At 40.3% G+C, this 22341-nt stretch overlaps 1 long non-coding RNA gene across 3 annotated transcripts; it reads right to left on the reverse strand.

Annotated features, from left to right (window-relative positions):
• Positions 1-642: 642 nt before the first annotated feature.
• On the reverse strand, positions 643-22314 carry LOC118920266 (uncharacterized). 3 transcript variants are annotated; one of them, XR_008993743.1, is made up of 4 exons: positions 22246-22314; positions 21289-21387; positions 18650-18745; positions 643-1145 (listed from the first exon to the last, which is right to left on the reverse strand). It is a non-coding gene; the product is annotated as an uncharacterized LOC118920266 (long non-coding RNA). The 3 variants fall into 3 exon arrangements; XR_008993744.1 differs by lacking the exons at positions 18650-18745; positions 22246-22314 and adding an exon at positions 22082-22224; XR_005027838.2 differs by lacking the exons at positions 643-1145; positions 18650-18745; positions 22246-22314 and adding exons at positions 18768-19771; positions 22082-22224.
• Between the last annotated feature and the right edge of the window lie 27 nt (positions 22315-22341).

The following is a 22341-nucleotide window of genomic DNA, read 5'->3' on the forward strand; positions in this document are numbered from 1 at the left end:
AAATGTACACCTGTTACTAAGTGGGAACCTGCATGGCATAATGAAGAAACCTGGCCTTTGAAGTCAGGCACACCTAGTTTTGCACCATGGCTGCATCTCTCACGAGCTCTATAGCTTCTGCAGAGAGCTCTGTGGATAGGGAGGTTAATGCTGTGTTTGGCATCAATAAGAAAAAAATGACCTGATTGATTAACTGTTAAACAGTCAAGATGGGGGAGTGGGAGTGACTACTACCGGGATATATTTAACATGTTCTGATTTTGGCCAAGGGACACATGCTATCCTGATAGCAACGTCTATTTTCTAGAATTGAAACTGCTTTGTGAACAAGGATATAAAAGATGTTTGCCTGCAGCACGGTTTTTATGGCTAGAAGCATCAGTCTTCACAACATCAACAAATGACACAAGAATAAGAAATTGCGATTTGTGGCCTGGAAACACATTCTCTTGCTCAGAGCTGAAGAAAAAATGGTCAGATTTTGCCTCCTACCCACCCTCCATTTTATATACACTATAGAAACCAATGCTGTGTAATAGAAATACAATGTAAGCCATATGTGTGAGCTACATAGGTTAAATTTTTTAGTAGCTATGTGAAAAAAAAAGAAAAGTAGTAGACACATTGTGAAAAAATTTTATCATACCATTTTATTACCCACTATACCTTTTCCTACATACTCAGAGGGTAATCTTTATATTTAGTTATTGGCCTTTGTATCTCTGGCCAAGGATTGGTACCTCAGAGAAGGAGCCTGGGGGCCTCGCCCCCTCCACCTAGATCTACTGTCATCTGCACTTGCTCCTGGGCTGCAGGCAGCAGCTGCTCAGCCCAGCACAGGTGGCTCCTTGTGGAGAGGACAGGCTCCTTTCTCTTTCTTTATAAACTGCATTTATGGAACCCTTACTGGTTTTCTCTAAACCAGTGGTTCCACACTTGAGTGAGCATCATCATCACCAGGAAGGCCGTTAAAGCACAGGTCACTGGCCCAACTCCAGAGTTTCTGATTCAGTAGGTCCAGGTGAGGCTCAAGCATTTGCATTGCTGAAGGTCCCCAAGGGATGACAGTGCTGCTGGTCCAGGGGCCACACTTTGAGAACCACTGATACATGTCATTCATTTCAGTGGAGGAAGGACATGAGAAGCTTCAGGTATGAAAGAGAAAGAATTTAGCAAAGTGAAAAGCATCAGGTTACATCGTACCTCCAAAATAAGCCAAACCCAATTCTGTTGTTTCCTTTCCCCAGAACTAGCATCTTAGAATGCCCTGACATCTCTTCCAAGGTTCCTCCCCCAGTCTCCTGTTAGAGACAGAGCCAATAGGCCCTGTGTGTCCTTTCATAGGTCTCTGTCACAGCCCTGTAGTCCCATGGTGTGGTAAGCAACCAGCCATGAGTGTTGGCAGTCGCACACAGCAGGGCTGGAGACCTCTGGAAACCTTGTTTGGTGGTTCTAGCAGTGGAGTGCAGCTACTCGTAGACCCTTGACCAAAGGACGGTCCTCCCCTATCAGGGAAAATGATCCTCTTCGACTGAGCGTGCACCTTCAGGAGGGATGTGCATGGAGCCGTGAGGGAGGAAGGGAAACCTGCCTACTCAGCCAGATCAGCCGAATCATCCCTGGTGACCAGTGGGGTGACAAATGTCACAGCCAGATCATCCTCACATCTGGGCTCTTTTGGCTAGCAGCTCCTTCTCCCTAACACCAGGCCTCTCATAGTAGTCACTTGATCAAAGAGTGTTGAATGATTGAGTGAATGAATGATACATGTTAGGAATAGAAGTAGGGGACTATTCATTCATTAGTTAAAACTTTTCCTAAATGAAAGAGATAACAATGACGCAGGAAATTATTAAAAAACAAAGACAAAACACACAACAGAAACATTTGGACTTCTGAGAACTCATCAGAACTTTAAAATCACTTACGTGGTGACAATCACACACAGTTCTACTGTTATTTGGAGTAGTGGGGCTAAGGTGTTCCATTATAAAGAAAATGGATTCAGGCCCTTAAAACACTGGGTCTCAGAGTCCCTTATTTATATCTTAATTTTTTATTTTGGAAAATTTCAAATATATACAAAAGTAAAGAGGACAATATACTGAAGCTTCATGAGATAATCATCCAGATTCAATAATTATCAACTCATAGCCAATCCTGTTTAATCTATAACTTTATCCACTTCATCAATCCATGTAATTCTTTTGAAGCAATTCCCAGTGTCATATCATTTCATCCATAAAAAACTGTGTGTACCTCTAATAATTGAAGATTCTTTTAAGAACATAACTATACTATCATTACCTAACTATCATGACCTAAGCAATAAATCCCTAATATTATCAAATATTCAACTAGTGTTTAAATTTTCCCATTGTCTCATAAACTTTTTCAGTTTACTTACTTAAATCAGAATACAAATAGGTCCATAAGCTGCAACTGGTTGATATGCTCTTAAGTCTCTTTTTTAATCTCTAGGTTCCCATTCTATCCCTTTTGTTTTTCTACAATTTTATTTGTTGAAGAAACTGAGTTGGTAGTTCTATAAATTTACCATTGGAAATCTGGAATTTGCAGATTATATTCCTATGGAATCATTTACCCTATTTCTTCCCTCCCCCATAGGTAATAATTTCTTTTGAAAATTTTGTATTTTATCCTTTCAGTGAAAAAAAAGTTCAGCAGTCAAATACCACACAGACTTTTCTCTGCTTTGCTTTTCTCACTCTACCTTATATCCTCGTGATCACCCCACAGGAGATTACAGAGGTATTCCTCATTCCTTTTATTACAGTTGCATATTACTCCATCATGATATTACAGATGTCACATAGCTTATTCAACCAGTCTCCTACTGACAGACACTTGAGTTGTTTGAAGTTAGTTGCTATTACAAATAGTGTGCCAATGAATAGCCTTTATAATTGTCCCAGGGTATACTGGAGTAGATGCCTAGAAGGGAAATTGTTGAGATAAGGGATAATTGCATCTGTAATTTTAACAGAAATTACAGAAGCTCTGTGTTTATTTGCATTGTGTTTCTAGAAGTTTTTTCATAAAAGGGATCCTGAAACAGGTCCTATGTTAGTTATCTCTTGCTGTATAACAAACAACCCCCAAAGGTAGTGGCTTAAAGCAACACCATATATTATTTCCTATGATTATGCAGTTTGACTGGGGCTCTTCAGGCATGGTTTGTCTGCTCCGTTTGGTTGGCTGGGGCATCTTAGCAGGCCTCGAGAATCCAAGACAACTTTGTTCACATGTTTTGTGGGGCTTCTGTCTCTCCTGTGGTCTCACATCACCCAGAATTCTAAGCTTCTTAAACATGGTGTCTAGATCCCAGGACAGTAAAAAATAGAAGTTGCAAGGCCTCTTAAGTCTCAGGTCCCAAAGTCATATGATATTACTTCCACTGCATTCTATTGGTCAAAGTGTCTCAAGGCCATCTAGATTCAAAGGGAAGGGAAAATCCAATTTTCATTGGGAGGATCAACATGTACATACAGAGGTGAAAGAAATTGTTGATGGCCATCCTTGCAGACAATCTTCTGCAGGTCTCAATTGCATATATGCATTATACAGACCATAAATGCATGCCTTATTCTTACCTACTTCAGCATAAGCAGAATCTGTAGGCAGAGTCCATAAAGGCGACGAGAAGTGAAACACCTCTTATGCCACAGTGTTAGTATGTGTGGTGGTAAAGTTCAAGGGGACCCAAAGTGGAGATAAAATCAAGGAAAAGGGGAAAACCTGTGCTTGAGGCAGGACACTTGATTGGCTGTCTAGAACATAAATTTATCAGCAGCTATTGTATTCCTTCACTCTGTTCGTGCTTATTCATGAACACGTTTCCAGGCTCAAAAAGCACAGTGGTGAACACAACAGATGAGGTCCTAGTTCTTGTGGTACTTACATTCTAAATGGGCAAATGCAGAACACAATAAGGGACAGAAAGATGTATAAAAGAACATCCTGCCCTCAGAGAAGTTTCAATGTAGTTGAAATGGGGTGATAATCAGTCATGCACTGGCTAGAACCAAATAGAGGTAATGGAAAGAACATGACTTTCTGTAAGTGGAGGGAAACAAACACAGATTAGAGCACCTACTTCATATAAATAGCTACACACCAGCGGAATGTCTGCGAAGGGCAGACTATGATGCAGAATAGAGTTAAGAGGAAAAGAGAGGAAAGGAGGGATCACTGTGGTTCCTACCATTTGCTGAGGAAGAAGAAAAACAAAGTGGGGTTTACAACTGACTGACTGGCCTGTAGGTAATGCAGTTCTCAATATAAAATATCACACTGTTCAAAGGCTAAAACTGGAGTCCTATGACAGATGTCCAAGGCTTAGTCCTGGGCTCTCAGCTCTACAACTATCTCCTTTGGTGATCTCACTCAAGCCTGTGGCTTTAGAGCATCTAAATGTCAATGACTCACAAAAGGGTGTCTTCAGCTCGGACATCCTGCCTACCTGTATCAGTCATTTTAATCTCCATACCTACTTGGAAATCTATTAAGCTTCACGTGACCAAAATGGGATCCTTAGTTTTCCCTGAACAGCTCCATCCTCCACCAGCAGCTCCAAGGTACTCAGACGCTGGGGCCTTGCTGGATCCTCTCTTCTCCAACACCCCACACCCAACCAATCAGCTCCATCTGGCTGGGTGCGCTCCCTTCAGGGCAGGTCGGACCCTCCGCCACTCCACAACGCTTCTTCCCCTGCACAAGGCCATCACCTCTCATCCCCTAATGATCGCTTGCTTTCTCTCATGCTCTCCTCAGTCTATTCCCTACAAAGCTGCCAGGGTAAACTTTGAAAAATAAGGTCATATAATATCCCTCATTAAAACTCTCCAATGACTTACCACAGCAATGAAATGAAAACTCCAACTTCAAGCCTTGGCTCACAAGGCCCTACATTATTCCAGCCCCTGACTCTTGCTTCACCCTCACCTTATGCTACCCTTTCCCACCCTACAGCTCTCCAGCCACAATGGGCTTCTTTATGTTTCTTTAACGTGCTGAACTTGTTGCTTCCTTGGGAACTTTTCAGTGGTCTTTCCCCAGCCCCCATCTTTGCATGGCTGAAAACTTCTCATTTTTGAGGTCTCAGTTTAGATGGCCCTTCCTTAGAGATGCCTTTCCTGACAACCCTATCTAAAGAAGCCAACAGAATTCACTACCCAAGGCAGAGAGGGCATAATGATGAAGGTCATACAAGTCCAGTTTGTGGCACTCAATATTCTCAATGGAGGGGACACAGAACATGGTAAGGGACATATTGTTACCCTGTTTTATATTTTTCACAGTATCAATCATACTCTGAAAAATATCTTATCTATTCATTTTCCTGTTTATGTCCACCTCACCATTCGGTGTACTTAGCAAAGGGAGATAGGACAGGGTCTGGAGTGTCTTGGTCTCCATATACTTCCAGTCCTTATGGTGCCTAGCATTCAGTTGGATCTCAATGAACATTTGTTAGCTGTATGCCTGAATGTGCTTGCATAATTTAAAAAATATTGTAGAACATTACAGTTGTAAATAAAGAATTTGGGATAGAGGAGAAACTATGTCTTTACCCCAATTACATCCTTCCAAACCTTGACCTCCAGTACCACCCCAACACTGTGCTGACGTCAAGGATCATTGGACCCATTTATCGCATATGCCACCAGGGAAATGTGTGTCAGACTAATTACTCCAAAGTGACATACATTTCCTAGAGGGCAACATGTCTCTTTGCGTCCTGTAAAAAGATACTCTTTTAGGGATGTTACACATCAGTGTTACAGTTATGAGTTCTGAAAGTATTTCCTTTGCTCTTTGATGTAAGCAAGCATGAACTAACCAGAACTAAACAGAGATGATGGAATGATAAACACAACTTTTATAATTGTAAATGGAAGAAAACAAACACAGATTAGAGAACCTGCTTTTCCCATATGATCTAACACAGTCAACAAACTGAACTTAACAGTTTGATGCTAGACAAATTATGTAGCCCTTCATCACTCAAGTTCCTTTCTGTAACACCTGGATAACATGTTTATTCTTCCTAAGTTCCTTGTGGAATATGTATTATATCACAGAATTATGGACTGTTAGGCCCTCAGGTATCTTGGGAATCACCTAATCATATCCTGATGTGAAAACTGAGGCCTGGTGAGGTCAGGTGATCTACCCACACCCACAGCTAATAATTGGCAGGGCTGAAACTAGAACTCAGATCTTCCAACCCCTTAGGTCAGTGTTCTAGCTCAAAATCCTGCAATGACTGCTGTTTTTTTAGCTTTTCTTGGGTGAATGTATTATCCTCAAGTTAGCACACACAGTTCATAAGGACAATGATAATTTTCTCTCCCAATGTGTGTTGGTCATAAACAAATAAATACTTATTAAATGAAGGAATAGTATTCCATCAGTCCCTAGCACCTGTCACCCCTTCCTGTTGCAGTCTTCTCTAACCTTCCAGTCACCTCCCTCCTTCATTGAAAGTTTTAGCACCTGGCTCCATGGCTTTCTCTCCATATGACTCCAATTATTCTTGGTGCCTTCAACAAGCTCCTAAGTGATCCACCTGACACCCTGGCCACTCAGTTTCCTGAACTCACCTCCAGTGACCTTTTTCTCCCCCCTACCTCTGCTGCCCATTCCCATGCTCATGTACCCTAACTCTTAAATCTTGATTTTAAGCATTCTGTTATTTGACTACCATTCAAGTTCTCTTTCTCTAATACCCACACTCTGACCCTTCTTCAACCCCACTGGGAACTCAGCCTTTGGCCCATCACTTTCCACTGTCCCTCCTCTCCCCCATCTCTATATCCAGCCTAGACTTCTGGGTCCATCACTGTAATCACTCCTTTGTATACATCCACAACTCCCTTTCCACTTTCTTTCTCTTGTTGTACATGTCTGGAAAAACTCCAATCCTGGTTAAAGCTGATTCTCTGCCTACCCTGACCCTACAGCCAAGCAGTGGTGCAGACCTGGCTAAAAGTCATAACCATGCTGACTGTTTAACTTAGCATCAGCAGTGCCCAGTGACTTCTCACTTCCTTAGCCCTCTCTCAGGCTTCTAGATTTTCTCCCTTGCTCTCAATGCCTGGTCCTCACTTTTTCCTGATACTCTCACCTACTGATACACTGGGAAAAAATACAATTAAGAGCTACCAGCATCTTTCCCAATAATCTTATCTGCCCCACTCCCCCAACCTCCAAGTCTTACAATGGATAAAGTGTCCATGCTCTTAATTAAGGCAAAACTCTTTGTCAAGAGACAATTCTCCTCCACATGTCTCTCGCATTTCTTTTGTATTAAGGATATTTGTAGTTGAACAGCCTTGGAAGATAGAGATAGTGTCTCCCTTTGGAACAGCAAGGATGCTTACTGTCCACTGTAATAAAGGTAATGTCTCTCTCTGGAGCAAAGGACAGGAACACTCACTGCCCCTTATAAAAGATGTAGGCTCACTAAGCTGATTTCCTCACCTGCAATGCAACCCAGTGCATGTGCAGGTATCACAGCGCCCTCTTCAAACTGGATGTACCAAGTGAGGTTCAGGAAGCGGGTCTAAAAAAATTCTGATACCCTGACTACTGCCATTGCTATGAGACATGAAATCCACTCTCTGACCCAAGACTCTCATGTTTTTGGCCAGCATCCATGAAATGGTGATAGGCTAACATGTTAGCTTGCAAGCAGGATAAAATCTCAGACACTTCAGAGTCCTTGAACCTCCTACTTCTGCATTGCATCTCATTTCCCTTTACCTTCTCAAGGACTCAGCTGTTGCAGTGATCTGCTCTCTTTTGCATAATCAATTTCCCCTCTCAACTGTATGACTCCTCAGTTTATACATTTGATGCAGTATCTTTCATCTTAAAAGACAAAACAACTTCCCTGAGGCTTCTCACTCCTCTCCATCTGCTGCCTCATTTCTCTGCTGTCCCTTAAAACAAGACTCCCTGAAAACATTGTATTCCTTTTCTCCGCTTCTTCATTTCTCATTCCCCTCTAACTCACTATGGGGAAAAACTGAAGTTCCTATGGCCAGGATCCTCACCTTACCCTAAACTATTTGATGATGTGACTGGTCCACTGCTAGGCTACTACTTCCCACTGGTAGGCTACTGCTATATTAATTTATTTTCAGATGTCAAACTAACTTTGCATTCGTGGAGTAAATCCCATTTGATCATGGAATATATATTTTTTTATGTTGCTAAATATGATTTGATATTTTATTAAGGATTTTTGCATCTGAGCTCATAAGGGGTATTGGTCTATATATAGTTTTGGTATCAGGATAATACTGGCCTTAGGAAGTAAGTTTGGAAGTCTTCCCTTTTTTGTTTTCTAAGAGAGTATGTGAAGGACTGGTATTCTTTCTTCTTTAAACATTTGAAAGAATTTACCACTGTAGCCATCTGGGCCTAGGTTTTTTTTGGTGAGATTTTAAGTTACTGATTCATTATCTTTATTTGTTATACACTTATTCAGATATTATGTTTCTTCTTGAGTCAGTTTTGGACATTTGTATGCTTCTAGAAATATCCTTTTTATCGAAGTTGTTTAATTTATTGACATTAAGATATTGATATTTTCTTACAATCCTTTTGATTTCTGTAGGGTTAGTAGCAATATCCTTCCTTCTTTCCTGATTTTGGTAATTTGTGCCTTTTGTTTTTTCTCAGTCAGTCTAGCTAAGGGCTTGTCAATTTTGGTGATCTTTACAAAGAACCAACTTAACTTTTTTCCCTATTGTTTTCCTGCTACATTATTTCACTCTTGCTTGCTTTGGATTTTGCTCGCTCTATCTCTTAGTTTCTTAAGATGGAAGCTTAGGTTTTTAAATTTAAGACCTTTATTCTAGCATAGGCATAGAAAGTTAAATATTTCTAAGCACTGCTTTAGATGCACTCCACACATTTTGATGTATTTTATTTTGTTTTCATTCAGTCTAACTTAGCTAACTTCCCTTAAGGTTTCTTCTTTGACTTAGGGATTATCTGTATGTTGCTTAATTTCCAACTATTGGTTGTTTTCTCAGATTTCTTTCTGTTATAGATCTGTAATTTAATTACACTGTAGTCAGAGCACATTATATAATTTCAATCTTTTTTATTTTATTGCAATTTGTCTGGAGCTGCAGCATATGGTCTATCCTGGAGAATGTTCCACATACACTTGTAAAGAAATGTGTATTCTGCAATTGTTGGACAGAATGTTCTATAAATGTTAAGTTGGTTGACAGGGTTGTTAAAGTCTGCTATAGTAGTACTACCAACTATTGAAAGTGGGGTATTGAAATCACTTTTTTTTCCTTTTGTTATCATTAATATACAATAACATGAGCAACATTATGGTTACTAGACTCCCTCCATTATCAAGTCGCCACCACATACCCCATTACAGTCACTGTCCATTAGTGTAGTAAGATGCTATAGAATCACTACATGTCTTCTCTGTATTATACTGCCTTCCACCTACATTATGTGCATTAAAAGTGATGACCCCTTGTCTCCCTTATCCCTGCCTTCCCACACATCCTCCCCAGTCGCTTTCCCTTTTGTAATTGTTAGTCCATTCTTGGGTTCTGTGAGTCTGCTGCTATTTTGTTCCTTCAGTTTTTTCTTTGTTCTTATACTCCACAGATGAGTGAAATCATTTGATACCTGTCTTTCTCTGCCTGGCTTATTTCACTGAGCATAATACCCTCTAGCTCCATCCATGTTGTTGCAAATGGTAGGATTAGTTTTCTTCTTATGGCTGAGTAATATTCCATTGTGCACATGTACCATATCTTCTTCATCCATTCATCTACTGATGGACACTTAGGTTGTTTCCATGTCTTGGCTATCGTAAATAATGCTGCCATAAACATAGGGGTGCATATGTCTTCTTCAAACTGGGCTCCTGCATTCTTAGGGTAAATTCCTAGAAGTGGAATTCCTAGGTCAAATGGTATTTCTATTTTTAATTTTTTGAGGAACCTCGATACTGCTTTCCACAATGGTTGAACTAGTTTACATTCGCACCAGCAGTGTAGGACGGTTCCCCTTTCTCCACATCCTCGCCAACATTTGTTGTTGTTGGTCTTTTGGATGGTGGCCATCCTAACTGGCTTGAGGTGATATCTGATTGTGGTTTTAATTTGCATTTCTCTGATGATTAGAGATGTGGAGCATCTTTTCATGTGCTTGTTGGCCATCTGAATTTCTTCTTGGGAGAAGTGGCTGTTCAGCTCCTCTGCCCATTTTTTAATTGGATTATTTGCTTTTTGTTTGTTGAGGTGCGTGAGCTCTTTACGTTTGGATGTCAACCACTTATTGGATATGTCACTTATGAATATATTCTCCCACACTGTAGCCTTTTTGTTCTACTGATGGTGTCCTTTGCTGTACAGAAGCTTTTTAGTTTGATATAGTCCCACTTGTTCATTTTGCTTTTGTTTCCCTTCTTGGGGAGATATGTTCATGAAGAAGTTGCTCATGTTTATGTCCAAGAGAGTTTTGCCTATGTTTTCTTCTAAAGAGTTTATGGTTTCATGACTTACATGCAGGTCTTTGATCCATTTTGAGTTTACTTGTGTGTATGGAGTTAGGCACTAATCCAGTTTCATTCTCTTACATGTAGCTGTCCAGTTTTGCCGGCAATAGCTGTTGAAGAGGCTGTCATTTCCCCATTGTATATCCATGGCTCCTTTATCGTGTATTAATTTACCATATATGCTTGGGTTAATATCTGGACTCTCTATTCTGTTCCACTGGTCTGTGGGTCTGTTCTTGTGCTAGTACCAAATTGTCTTGATTACTGTGGCTTTGTACTAGAGCTTGAAGCCAGGGAGCATAATTCCAACTGCTTTATTCTTCCTTCTCAGGATTGCTTTGGCTATTCAGGGTCTTTTGTGGTTCCATATGAATTTTAGAACTATTTGCTCTAGTTCACTGAAGAATGCTGTTGGTATTTTGATAGGGATTGCATTGAATCTGTAGATTGCATTAGGCAGGATGGCCATTTTGACAATATTAATTCTTCCTATCCATGAGCACAGGATGTTTCCATTTATTGGGTTCTTCTCTAATTTCTCTCATGAGTGTCTTGTAGTTTTCAGAGTATAGGTCTTTCACTTCATTGGTTAGGTTTATTCCTAGGTATTTTCTTCTTTTTGATGTTATTGTGAATGGAATTGTTTTCCTGTTTTCTTTTCCTGCTAGTTAATTGTTAGTGTATAGGACTGCAACAGATTTCTGTGTATTAATTTTGTATCCTGTAACTTTGCTGAATTCAGATATTAGATCTAGTAGTTTTGGAGTGGATTCTTTAGGATTTTTATGTACAATATCATGTCATCTGCAAACAGGGACAGTTTGACTTCTTCCTTGCCAATCTGGATGCCTTTTATTTCTTTGTATTGTCTGATTGCCGTGGCTTTGACCTCCAGAACTATGTTGAATAGAAGTGGGGAGAGTGTGCATCCTTGTCTTGTTCCTGATCTTAAACGAAAAGCTTTCAGCTTCTTGCTGTTAAGTATAATGTTGGCTGTGGGTTTGTCATATATGGCCTTTGTTATGTTGAGATACTTGCCCTCTAAACCCATTTTTTTGAGAGTTTTTATCATGAATGGAGGCTGAGTTTGTCTAATGCTTTTTCAGCATCCATGGAGATGATCAGGTGGTTTTGTCCTTCTTTTTGTTGATGTAGTGGATGATATTGATGGATTTGCAAATGTTGTACCATCCTTGCATCCCTGGGATGAATCCCACTTGATCATGATGGATGATCTTTTTCATGTATTTTTAAATTTAGTTTGCTTGTATTTTGTTGAGCATTTTTGCATCTATGTTCATCAGGGATATTGGTCTGTAATTTTCCTTTTTTTGTGGTGTCTTTGCTTGGTTTTGGTATTAAAGTGATGTTGGCCTTTTAGAATCAGTTTGGGAGTATTCCCTCCTCTTCTACTTTTTGGGAACTTTAAGGAGGATGGGTATTAGGTCTTCACTAAATGTTTGATAAAATTCAGCAGTGAAACTATCTGGTACAGAGGTTTTGTTCTTAGGTAGTTTTTTGATTACCAATTCAATTTCTTTGCTGGTAATTGGTATATTCAGATTTTATGTTTCTGTCTGGGTCAGCCTTGGAAGGTTGTATTTTTCTAGAAAGCTCTTCATTTCTTCTAGTTTATTCAGTTTGTTAGCATATAAATTTTCATAGTATTTGTATTTCTGTGTTGTCCATAGTGATTTTTCCGTTCTCATTTCTGATTCTGTTTACGTGTGTAGACTCTCTTTTTTTGTTGATAAGTCTGGCTAGGTGTTTATCTATTTTGTTCATTTTCTCAAAGAATCAGCTCCTCCTTTATTGATTCTTTCTATTGTTTTATTCTTCTCAATTTTATTTATTTCTGCTTTAATCATTACTATGTCCCTCCTTCTACTGACTTGGGGCCTCATTTGTTCTTCCTTTTCTAGTTTCATTAATTGTGAGTTTAGACTGTTCATTTGGGATTGTTCTTCTTTCCTGAGGTAGGCCTGTATTGCATTATATTTCCTTCTTAGCATGGCGTTTGGTGCATCCCACAGATTTTGTGGTGTTGAATTATTGTTTTCATTTGTCTCTATGTATTGCTTGATCTGTTTTTATTTGGTTATTGATCCATTGATTATTTAGGAGCATGTTATTAAGCCTCCATTTACTTGTAGGCTTTTTCATTTTCTTTGTGTAATTTATTTCTAGGGTAATACCTTTGTGATCTGAGAAGCTGGTTGTTACAATTTCAATCTTTTTGAATTTACTGAGGTTCTTTTTGTGGCTTAGTATATGACCTATTCCTGAAAATGTTCCATGTGCACTTGAGAAGAATATGTATCCTGTTTGTTTTGGATGGAGTGTTCCGTAGATGTCCGTTAGGTCAATCTGTTCTAATACGTTGTTCAGTTCCTCTGTCTCTTTACTTATTTTCTGTCTGGTTGATCTGTCCTTTCAAATGAGTGGTGTGTTGAAGTCTCCTAAAATGAATGCATTGCATTCTATTTCCCCCTCTAATTCTATCAGTATTTGTTTCACATATGTAGGTGATCCTGTGTTGGGTGCATAGATATTTATAATAGTTATATCCTCATTGGACTAACCTCTTTATCATTATGTAATGTCCTTGTCTCTTGTTACTTTGTTTTGAAGTCTATTCTGTCTGACACAAGTACTGCAACTCCTGCTTTTTTCTATTACTTGCATGAAATATCTTTTTCCATCCCTTTACTTTTAGGCTGTGTATGTCTTTGGGTTTGAAGTGAGTCTCTTGTAAGCAGCATATAGATGGGTCTTGCTTTTTTATCCATTCTATTACTTTGTGTCTTCTGATTGGTGCATTCAGTCCATTTACATTTAGGGTGATTATCAATAGGTATGTACTTATTGCCATTGCAGCCTTTAGATTTGTGGTTACCCAGGTTCAAGAGTAATTCTGTTATTATCTAACAATCTAATTTAACTCACTTTGTATGCTATTACAAACAGAACCTAAAGGTTTTTTTTCGTTTTTCTTCCTCCATTTTTTGTATGTTATGAATCATATTCTGTATTCTTTTGTCTATCCCTTTGGTGACATCTATTTAGCCTTAGGAACACTTCCATCTATAGGAGTCACTCCAAAATGCACTGTAGAGGTGGTTTGTGGGAGGTAAATTCTCTCAGCTTTTGTTTATCTGAAAATTGTTAGATCCCTCCTTCAAATTTAAATGATATCCTTTCCACGTAGAGCGTTCTTGGTTCAAGGCCCTTCTGCTTCATTGCATTAAATATATCATGCCACTCCCTTCTGTCCTGTAAGGTTTCTGTTGAGGAATCTGATGATAGCCTGATGGTTTTTCCTTTTTAGGTGATCTTTTGTCTCTCTCTGCTTTTAAAAGTGTATATCTTTAATCTTTGCCATTTCAATTATTATATGTCTTGATGTTGTCTTCCTTGGGTCCCTTGTGTTGGGAGATCTGTGCACCTCCATGGCTTGAGAGACTATCTCCTTCCCCAGATTGGGGAAGTTTTCAGCAATTACCTCCTCAATGACACTTTCTATCCCTTTTTCTCTCTATTCTTCTTCTGGTACCCCCTATAATGCGAACATTGTTCTTTTTGGATTGGTCGCACAGTTCTCTCAATATTCTTTCATTCTTAGAGATTCTTTTTTCTCTCTGTGCCTCAGCTTCTTTGTATTCCTCTTCTCTGATTTCTATTCCATTTACTGTCTCTTCTACTGCATCTGATCTTCTTTTAAATCCCTCCATTGTATGTTTCATTTCAGATATGGAGTTTCTTAATGATTGAATCTCCATCTTAAATTCACTTCTGAGTTCTTTAATATTTTTCTGTACTTCCATAAGAATGTTTATATGATTTTTTATTTTGAACTCTCCTTCAGGAAGATTAGTGAATTCAGTTTCATTTGGCCCTTTTTCTGGGGTTTGTGAGATTTTAGTCTCAACCAGGTTCTTTTGATATTTCATATTTCTATGTGGTGCTGTCTAGTGTCCAGAAGCAACAATCTCTGGAGTTGCTCCGCCCCTAGAGTGAGGTTGGAGGTCATTGGGGAGTGGCGCTGCTGCCTCGGTGGCAGAAAGATCTGTTTTTTTATTACTATCTACTGTGCCTGTCTCCAGTATCACAGCCAGTGGGCTGAGCACATGGGTGTAAGCTTCTGTGCTCAGTGTTTCTAGCTTTTGTAGGCAGGGCCTCCCTTTGGGTGTCCTGATGCCAGGGAAGTGACTGCCGGTTTGTGAGCCAGTGCTTTCAGACCAGGAGGAAGGTTCATCAGGCTGCATATCACAGTGGGGGACCTCAGCACCGAGCAGCCAGCCGCGGGTATGGAGTGCCTGAAGCTCCTCAAAGTTCCCAACCTGCTCGGTATTGCACGCTCAGACAATCCTGTCCAGCTCTCCCTTCTCCTGCACAGCAAACTCCTTGCAAATCCTGCCCCTTCAGCAGCCCTCTCGCTGCTAGGAAGCCTCTCAGACTGCCTGCCTTTTGTAACTGAGCAGCCAGATGTGGATCCCGCCCTCCACAAATGGCCAGAATGTCAGTCTCTCAGGCACTCCCCTGTCCCTGCTTCCCAACCTCTAGAGCACCACACAGTGTAGGTTTCTGCTCGCAAAGCAGATCTCCAAGGCTAGGTGTTCAGTAATCCCAGGCTTCCACCCCTCCCCGCTCCATTTCTCTTCCTCCTGCTGGTTAGCTGGGGTGGGCTAAGTGCTTGTGTCCCGCTGGATCAAGGCTTTGGTACGTTACCCTGTTTCGTTTGTGATGTGTGCAGTCTGGTTCAACCTTCTTTCCTGCGCAATTTTAGGATTAGTTGTATTAACTACATTTTCGTACTATTTGTGATTTTGGGAGTTCTCTGTCTCACCTCTTATGCTGCCATCTTGAATACCCTTTCCCCTTTAAAGCACCTGCTTTACTTTTGTCCCAGGGCAGCCAGCTGCTGGAACCTGTTCCCAGTCTTAGTCTCAGATTTTGCTTTTCCATTCCTCTAATATCCAGTACACCATGCAATGTGTGTCTGTGCTCCCAGTGCAGATTACTAGGGCTGGTTATTTAGCAGTCCTGTGCTTCCCCTCCCTCCCCACTGATTCTTTTCCTCCTGCCAGTGAGGTGGGGTGGGGGCAGTACTCGAGTTCCACCAGGTTTCAGCTTTGTATCTTACCCTTTTCTGTGAGATGTTGAGTTTTCGCAGGTGTAGATGTAGCCTAGCTGGTGTACTGTACCTTCTGGTCACCCTTTTAGGAATAGTTGTACTTGGTGTATTTTCAAAATATATATGGTTTTGGGATGAGATTTCCACCACCCTACTCATGCTGCCTTCTTGAGAATCTCCTTGAAATTTTTGTTTTCTCTTTTCCTTTCAGTCAGTTTTTGCTTTGAATATTGTGAGGGTTGGTTTTTAGATGTATATTTATAATTGCCATACATCAGATATATTGACCTTTTATAAAAAGTGTCTTTAGTAATTTGTCTTAAAGTTTATTTTATCTTATATTATGTCACTCTAGGTCTCTTACCGTTACTGTCTGCGTGCTGTATCTTTCCCATCCTTTACTTTCAATCTACTTATATATTCAAATCTCAGGTGTGCCTCTTGTAGACCTATAACAGAGTTGGGTTTGCTGTTTTATTAGTCTGATAACACTTGCCTTTTGAGGAGTTTTAGTCCAATTAGTGTACTTATTGATATAGTTTAATAATTTCTTTTGCCATTTTGATAGTTGCTTTCTACATGTTTTATTTCAATGAAATGGAATCATGAAGCATCAATATATTTGGAAACTACTTTTTGAACATAATTTCACACTAAACAAAATATAGGAAAATAGAAGAAATGATTCATAGTTCTGTCCCTCAAATGTAATTTCATTTAATACAGTGGTATGTTTTCTTCCAGTCTCTTAAATATTTTTTTCTATTCAGATGTTTGCTTCCTTTTTTTTTTTAGTTTATAAACTGTGTACATTGTATATTCTTTTTGCTATAATATACATTTTTTGCGTATTTCAACCACACAAGAGCATTCACCAGCAGAGAATACTTGAAGCAGTTAAAGAGAGATCCGCTAGGAAGAGCTTTTAACTAAATGAAGTGATTCTGAAATGGCTTTGTTGTTGAAATAACTGCACTTGTCAAAAAATTATTTATGTCAAAAGGGTTGGCTTGGAAAATAAGGTGCCTGAGAAGTACCTGGTGTGTATCAGGAATCTTGGTTACACACTTGGTTTTTAGCTTCCTACTTTGTGAAACAAGGGCATTTTCTCCTGTATATTTGGCAAAGTTCACATGTCTAATGGCTGGACTTAAAGAGTCTTGGAGTAGAATGGAAAATTTTTTTACTATTGATTATGTGGATATACGTATGTGTGTATAAATATCTCCCACATCCAGCTTATTGATTTATGGTACACTGACCATTTATCATCTGAACTGTTAGTTTTTGATTGTCATTTACTGATTTTTCTATGTCATTCCATCACATTTTTCTGTATGTAAAGTACACACATGTCCATGACTGTATGTATTTCTGGTGGAGAGCTCCTTTTAGGGTGACTACATATCACCTCTCTATCTCTATCAGTCCTTCTAGCCTTAAGTTCTTATGTCTGATATTAATGGTATTAGATGCACAAATCTTTGGTATTTTCTTGGTAGTTTTCTTAAAAATTGCCTTTCATCAGACGTTTTGGTAATATTTTCTAACCATATATTTGCAAACAGCACATAGCTGGATTTCTAAAAATCCAGTCTAAATGTCTGTTATCATGAATAGACAGCCCCAAACCATTTATATATTTATATTGATTTTTATTGTAATAACCTAGTTCAACTTTTCTCTATGATCTTATTTGAATTTCATATTTATCATACTTTTACTTTGCTTTTTTTTCTTGCCTGCTACTCCAGTAACTACATTTTCTATAGGTCATTTTTTTCTCTAAGTTCAGAAGTTACATTTTGTTTATTTTGGTAAATACCTTTCAATGTTTAATATGCCTATCAATAGCAGACTCTGGCATTTTTCAAGGCTGCTGGAATCTTTTAAATACCCTTTCCATATTTGGTGTAATTCCCTGGGCATAGATCCCACCTCTCCAGTATAAAATTCAGAACTCAAATTTCCTGCTTCCCTTGCAGCTAGAATGCAGGCCAAAGACATAGACTGTCAACCAGAAGCACCTGTGGAAACTAATGACTGTAAGGATATAAGCTCTGCAAAAAGTTTCCACCTTCCTGGTACAGAGAAATAGATGGATCCAGTTTGCAGAAGTGGCGGCAGTTGTAAGTCAAGTTTCTAACACAGAATTGGCACTGATGCTGACAGCAGGAGTGGATGGAGAAAAGTTCAGCTCCTGGCATTTGGTGCTTGGATGGTAGTAGAAACAGTTTCTTTTTCATTCCCGTTCTGTTGCATGGTTTAGGGCACTTTTTCTAGAAGCTTAGCCCACACTTGTTATTTTTTTTAGCTCTCCCAGTGACGCTAAGAACCGCTGAACATCAACTTAAGAAATTCCTGCTGGAGCTGGAATTCCATATAGGTGGGGCTGTGGCCCCCACCCCAGGCCACAGCAATGAGACTCAGTGCTACCCTCCTTCAGCGGAAGCTGCAGCAGAACCTGTGGCAGAGCACAGAGAGTAGAGGACACAACTCTCAAAGATGTTCCTCCAGCTTCCAGGTCTGAGGAGCTGCTGCCTCAAGAGACACTGTCTAGTGAACACATGCCTAGAAGTGTTCCTGCACATACAAGCCTTTGAGCAGAACACATTGACACAAGAGTAGTGTGCCTGTGAGTGGCAGAAATAAGAACAAGGACCTACATGGCCATTAAATTATGAATCACAACCAAAAAAAAAAAATTCTTGCTCAAAACTGTTGTCTTCCTAAGAAACCTTAACCAATACAAGAATTTATTAACATCTAAAGTTAAGGAATATTTCATTCTTGAACAAAAGGAGTCTAGTCCTTAATTCAGAATTTCCTTCTGCTATTACCTACCATACTCTTGAGGGGTGGTATTTTAATTTTACCTGTTTTTAAAATTCAAAAATACTGGCACTTAAATAAATTAGATTAGCTAAAATACTTGCTAATTTATTTACCTTTTGTTCTTCAACCTCAGTAATTCCTTTCGTGTTCAGCCTTTTTCTTCTTAGAGTATATTCTTTTGTATTTCTTTCAACAAGCATCTGTGAATACTAAATTTTGAAAATGTGTTTTTGTTCTTCCTCTTGAAAGATGGCTTAGCTAGGTATAAAATTCTAGTTTCTCACTTATGGGTTCTCAATACTTTGAAGATATTTTCCATTGTCTTCTGTCACTTAATGTTGCTTATAAATCTGACAGGATGACTGTCTTTCCTTTTGGATAATTTGACTGTTCTCAGTGGTTAACTTTTAACATTTTCCTACTGCTTTGGTACTCTGTAATTTCACCACTATGTACAGGTCTCAATTTTAAAAAATTACTCTGCTTGAGCCTTAGCACCTTCCTTTGACCTGATAACTCAGTTTTCTTCAAGTATGACAGACTCTCATTATCCCATGGATATTGCCTCTCTTTCAAACTCTATCTTCTCTCCTTCAGAAATTCTTTCAGATGTATCCTGGGTCTTCTAATTCTATCCTCTAGGCCTCTTAAGTTATCTTTGCTGCTTTGGCAATTTATTATATGAATTTTCCGTGTATTTCAGGCTCTTCATAAACATCAGTTTTATAATACAGATATCATCTGGCTCAAAAGTCATCACTTACAATGAATGTGTCTGTTTCTTACCACGTAAATCCCTTTTCTGGCTTTTAAGACCCCCATACATCCAGGTGTTGCCATTTAACATAACTTATGGGCATACAACTTCTTTGGGCACCATCTGCTCAAAACTGAGACTATTGAGCTCATTGAAAAATTTAAATGAGGTAAAGCACATAAGGTACTAACATGTGTCCAACACATAGCAGCACACTAAATAAAATCTGGTGTGGTTGCCAGCTCACAGCAGTTTCCCTGGTGGTTGCATCTGGATGACATTCTTCCTCCCATCATTTTACATGGGAATTCTGAATGGAAGCTGTTATCAATTCTAATACCTTGCTTCCTTGGTTGTTATGATTGGCTGAGGTGTGGTTACATGCATCTAGCCCACCTGATTAGCCATTCCTTGAGACCTAAAATTTGAGGTTTTGTCTATAACTGCAGGGTCCTCAAAATGTGAGTAGAGTTGCCAGCTGTAATAAGGGAGAATGAAAGTTATGTTTAGAAAAGGTGGGAGGAGAAAGAGTGGGAGAGAAAACAGTATTGACATCATTCAAGTTCCTGGCCTCATTGGCTTTGATGACAGGATTTTTCAATTCTATAAATTGCTTTAATATTTGAATATTTTATAGCAGGCAGGAATTACTTTATAATAAAGATTTTAAATATATTGCCAGAATTTGAACATGACTCTTATTTCATTTTATTGCTCAAATGTTTTCTTAATTCCTATTTTTCAGAATCATGTTACCCTTTCTCCAGCTATGGAAATGTAGTTGTTGTAATATTAAATTTGAATGGTCCTGCAGAATTCCCACAGCCTTTCATATCACTATCTTATTTGACTGTGTGAGAAGAATAAACCAAGTAATGCTAAATTGTTTTTACAAATGGTGAAATTACGACTCAAGTTCAGGGTAGTGAACAGTGAGAACTGAGCTAGGTATTAGGCATATCAGCAGAACTTGGAGTCTACCATGTGCAAGATTGTCAGAGGGTGCATTATAAAATATTTTCATTAATTACTGTTAATTATAAAATTTCAGATGAACCCTGAATGTTTTATTAGCTCAATCACAAGACCTATTAAAATGCATACTCAGTCCCCACTTCAAATTCCTCCTCTCAAATACACTCGTATTTTCCCAAAAGTTAATCTTTGCCATGTTCCTAACCAAGTTCCTGGTGTGCTTTTAAATTCTAGAACTTTTTAACTTAAGAGGAGATATTATTGGGGGTGGGGAGGGAGAGTAGGGGATGTATTAACTCCTGACTAGACATCCAGTGTTTAACAGGCTCATGTATGAAGGAGGGTAAATTCCTTCACCCCTTGACTAAGATAGAACTCTGTACTGGATATAGCACATGGGTAATTATTTACAAAGATGACTTGTAATCACAAAGTACTCTAGTAATATTATCACACACACCTGTCTTGTAGAACTCAAATGCTTTCACATTAACTCATTCACCCTCAACTTAAGTGACAGGAGAGGCTGGGTGACAAATAGTACCTGCTGCATTTGATGAAGTAGAGGGGAGTGAGGCACTTAAGATAATGCAAAGAAAGAAAAGTTTGACATCCAAGAGCCTCAGCATGACTGCTACCTCTCATTCATGAGAATCCCTCCATTTTAAATAGAAAACATAATTTATTAGGAATGTAACTTAAGACATGAAATTGTATCTATAGAATCAAGGCATTGATATGTCAAAGAATATTGAATAGATCATACATACTATTAGTTGATCGGCAATGTTTTTCACTTTGCCCCTTGATATTTTCATTTTTTATGGGACTATAAGCTTTTTGCTACGTAAGTACAGCATTACAACTGACTGTCCTTACATAATCCCCTTTTCTCTTGACAGCCATTAGACTCAAATCGATCCTTTAAATAGTCTGTCCCAAGAGATCTAACTGATGTAGGAAGAAAGGGACTTTTAAAATCAAGCCTGACGTCACGTATTTGTGTTCTAACATCTGTACCTTTTATTAACCAGGGGCTGGAGCCGCCGGGCCGGACAGACACAGGCACACAACAGTCTTCTCCCACACAAGCCTGGAATGGTAACAGTGTGCGGCTGCCTAAGAAAGAAAAGCCGTTTCAGAACTGTGGGGTGGCGTGGGGGGGTGTGTGGCAGAATGAGGGAGTCATTTCTCTTCTCTTCCATCCAAGAATGCTATTTATTGGAAATCCAGCCCATCGTTTTTTTTTTTAATTGATTTCTCCCGAGTGGGAGGCAAAACCCTTCAGATGCGAAAGAAGAAGATAAAAATATGCAAACCTGCAGGGGAATTTTGGAGAAGCACAACCCTGCTTCGGATTGGGACTACAGGCTGAGAAGGTCTCGGGCGTCCACAACCTGTTAGGCTGCAAAGACGCTGCTTCCCGCCGCTTCTCGCGGCGGGTCCCCCTCCCCCACGGCGGCTCCCGGGGAGTAACTATCCCCGGGTCTCCTCCCACCCCTCCAGGTCCGGAGGGGCATGTGCCGGGACGGGCACGCACTCTCCTCCGATCCACGGCGAGACCGGCAGAGCGCGCTCCCCCGACCGCCTCCCTCTGGCCCTGCCCTCTGTCCCAGGAGGGCGGCAGCCTCCCACCTCTTCCCCTACTCTCTGGGCTCCCTCCTCCGCCCCAAGCCCCAGGCGCATTCTCACTCTCCCTCCACGTGCGAGGCCGGTTCGCCGGTCTCCACGCGCCGTTCCCAGGAGGGTTGCAGCCCCGAGACGCCCACCTCTCTCGCCCTTCCGGCCCCTCACCCCGGTCCTCCATCCTCACCCCAGTATTCCATCCTTCCCCGGTTTTGGGGAGCGCTTGCACTCGCGCCTCCACGTGCGAGCCCGGGGCCGTTAGCCCGTGCTCCCGACACCCCCACCTTCAGCCCTGGGCGCGCGCGGGGAACACCTGGCCACCCCTCCCCCCCAGCCCCCGGCTCCACGCACTCGCGCTGCCTCCGCCCGCGCGCCCGGCTCCGCGCCCACCCTCGGCCGCTTCCTCTCGGTGCCCCCCCGCCCCGGCGGTGCGGTGCGCGAGCGGCG

Source organism: Manis pentadactyla, chromosome 14 (assembly GCF_030020395.1).
Source record: "Manis pentadactyla isolate mManPen7 chromosome 14, mManPen7.hap1, whole genome shotgun sequence".
Classification (NCBI taxonomy): Eukaryota; Metazoa; Chordata; class Mammalia; order Pholidota; family Manidae; genus Manis; species Manis pentadactyla.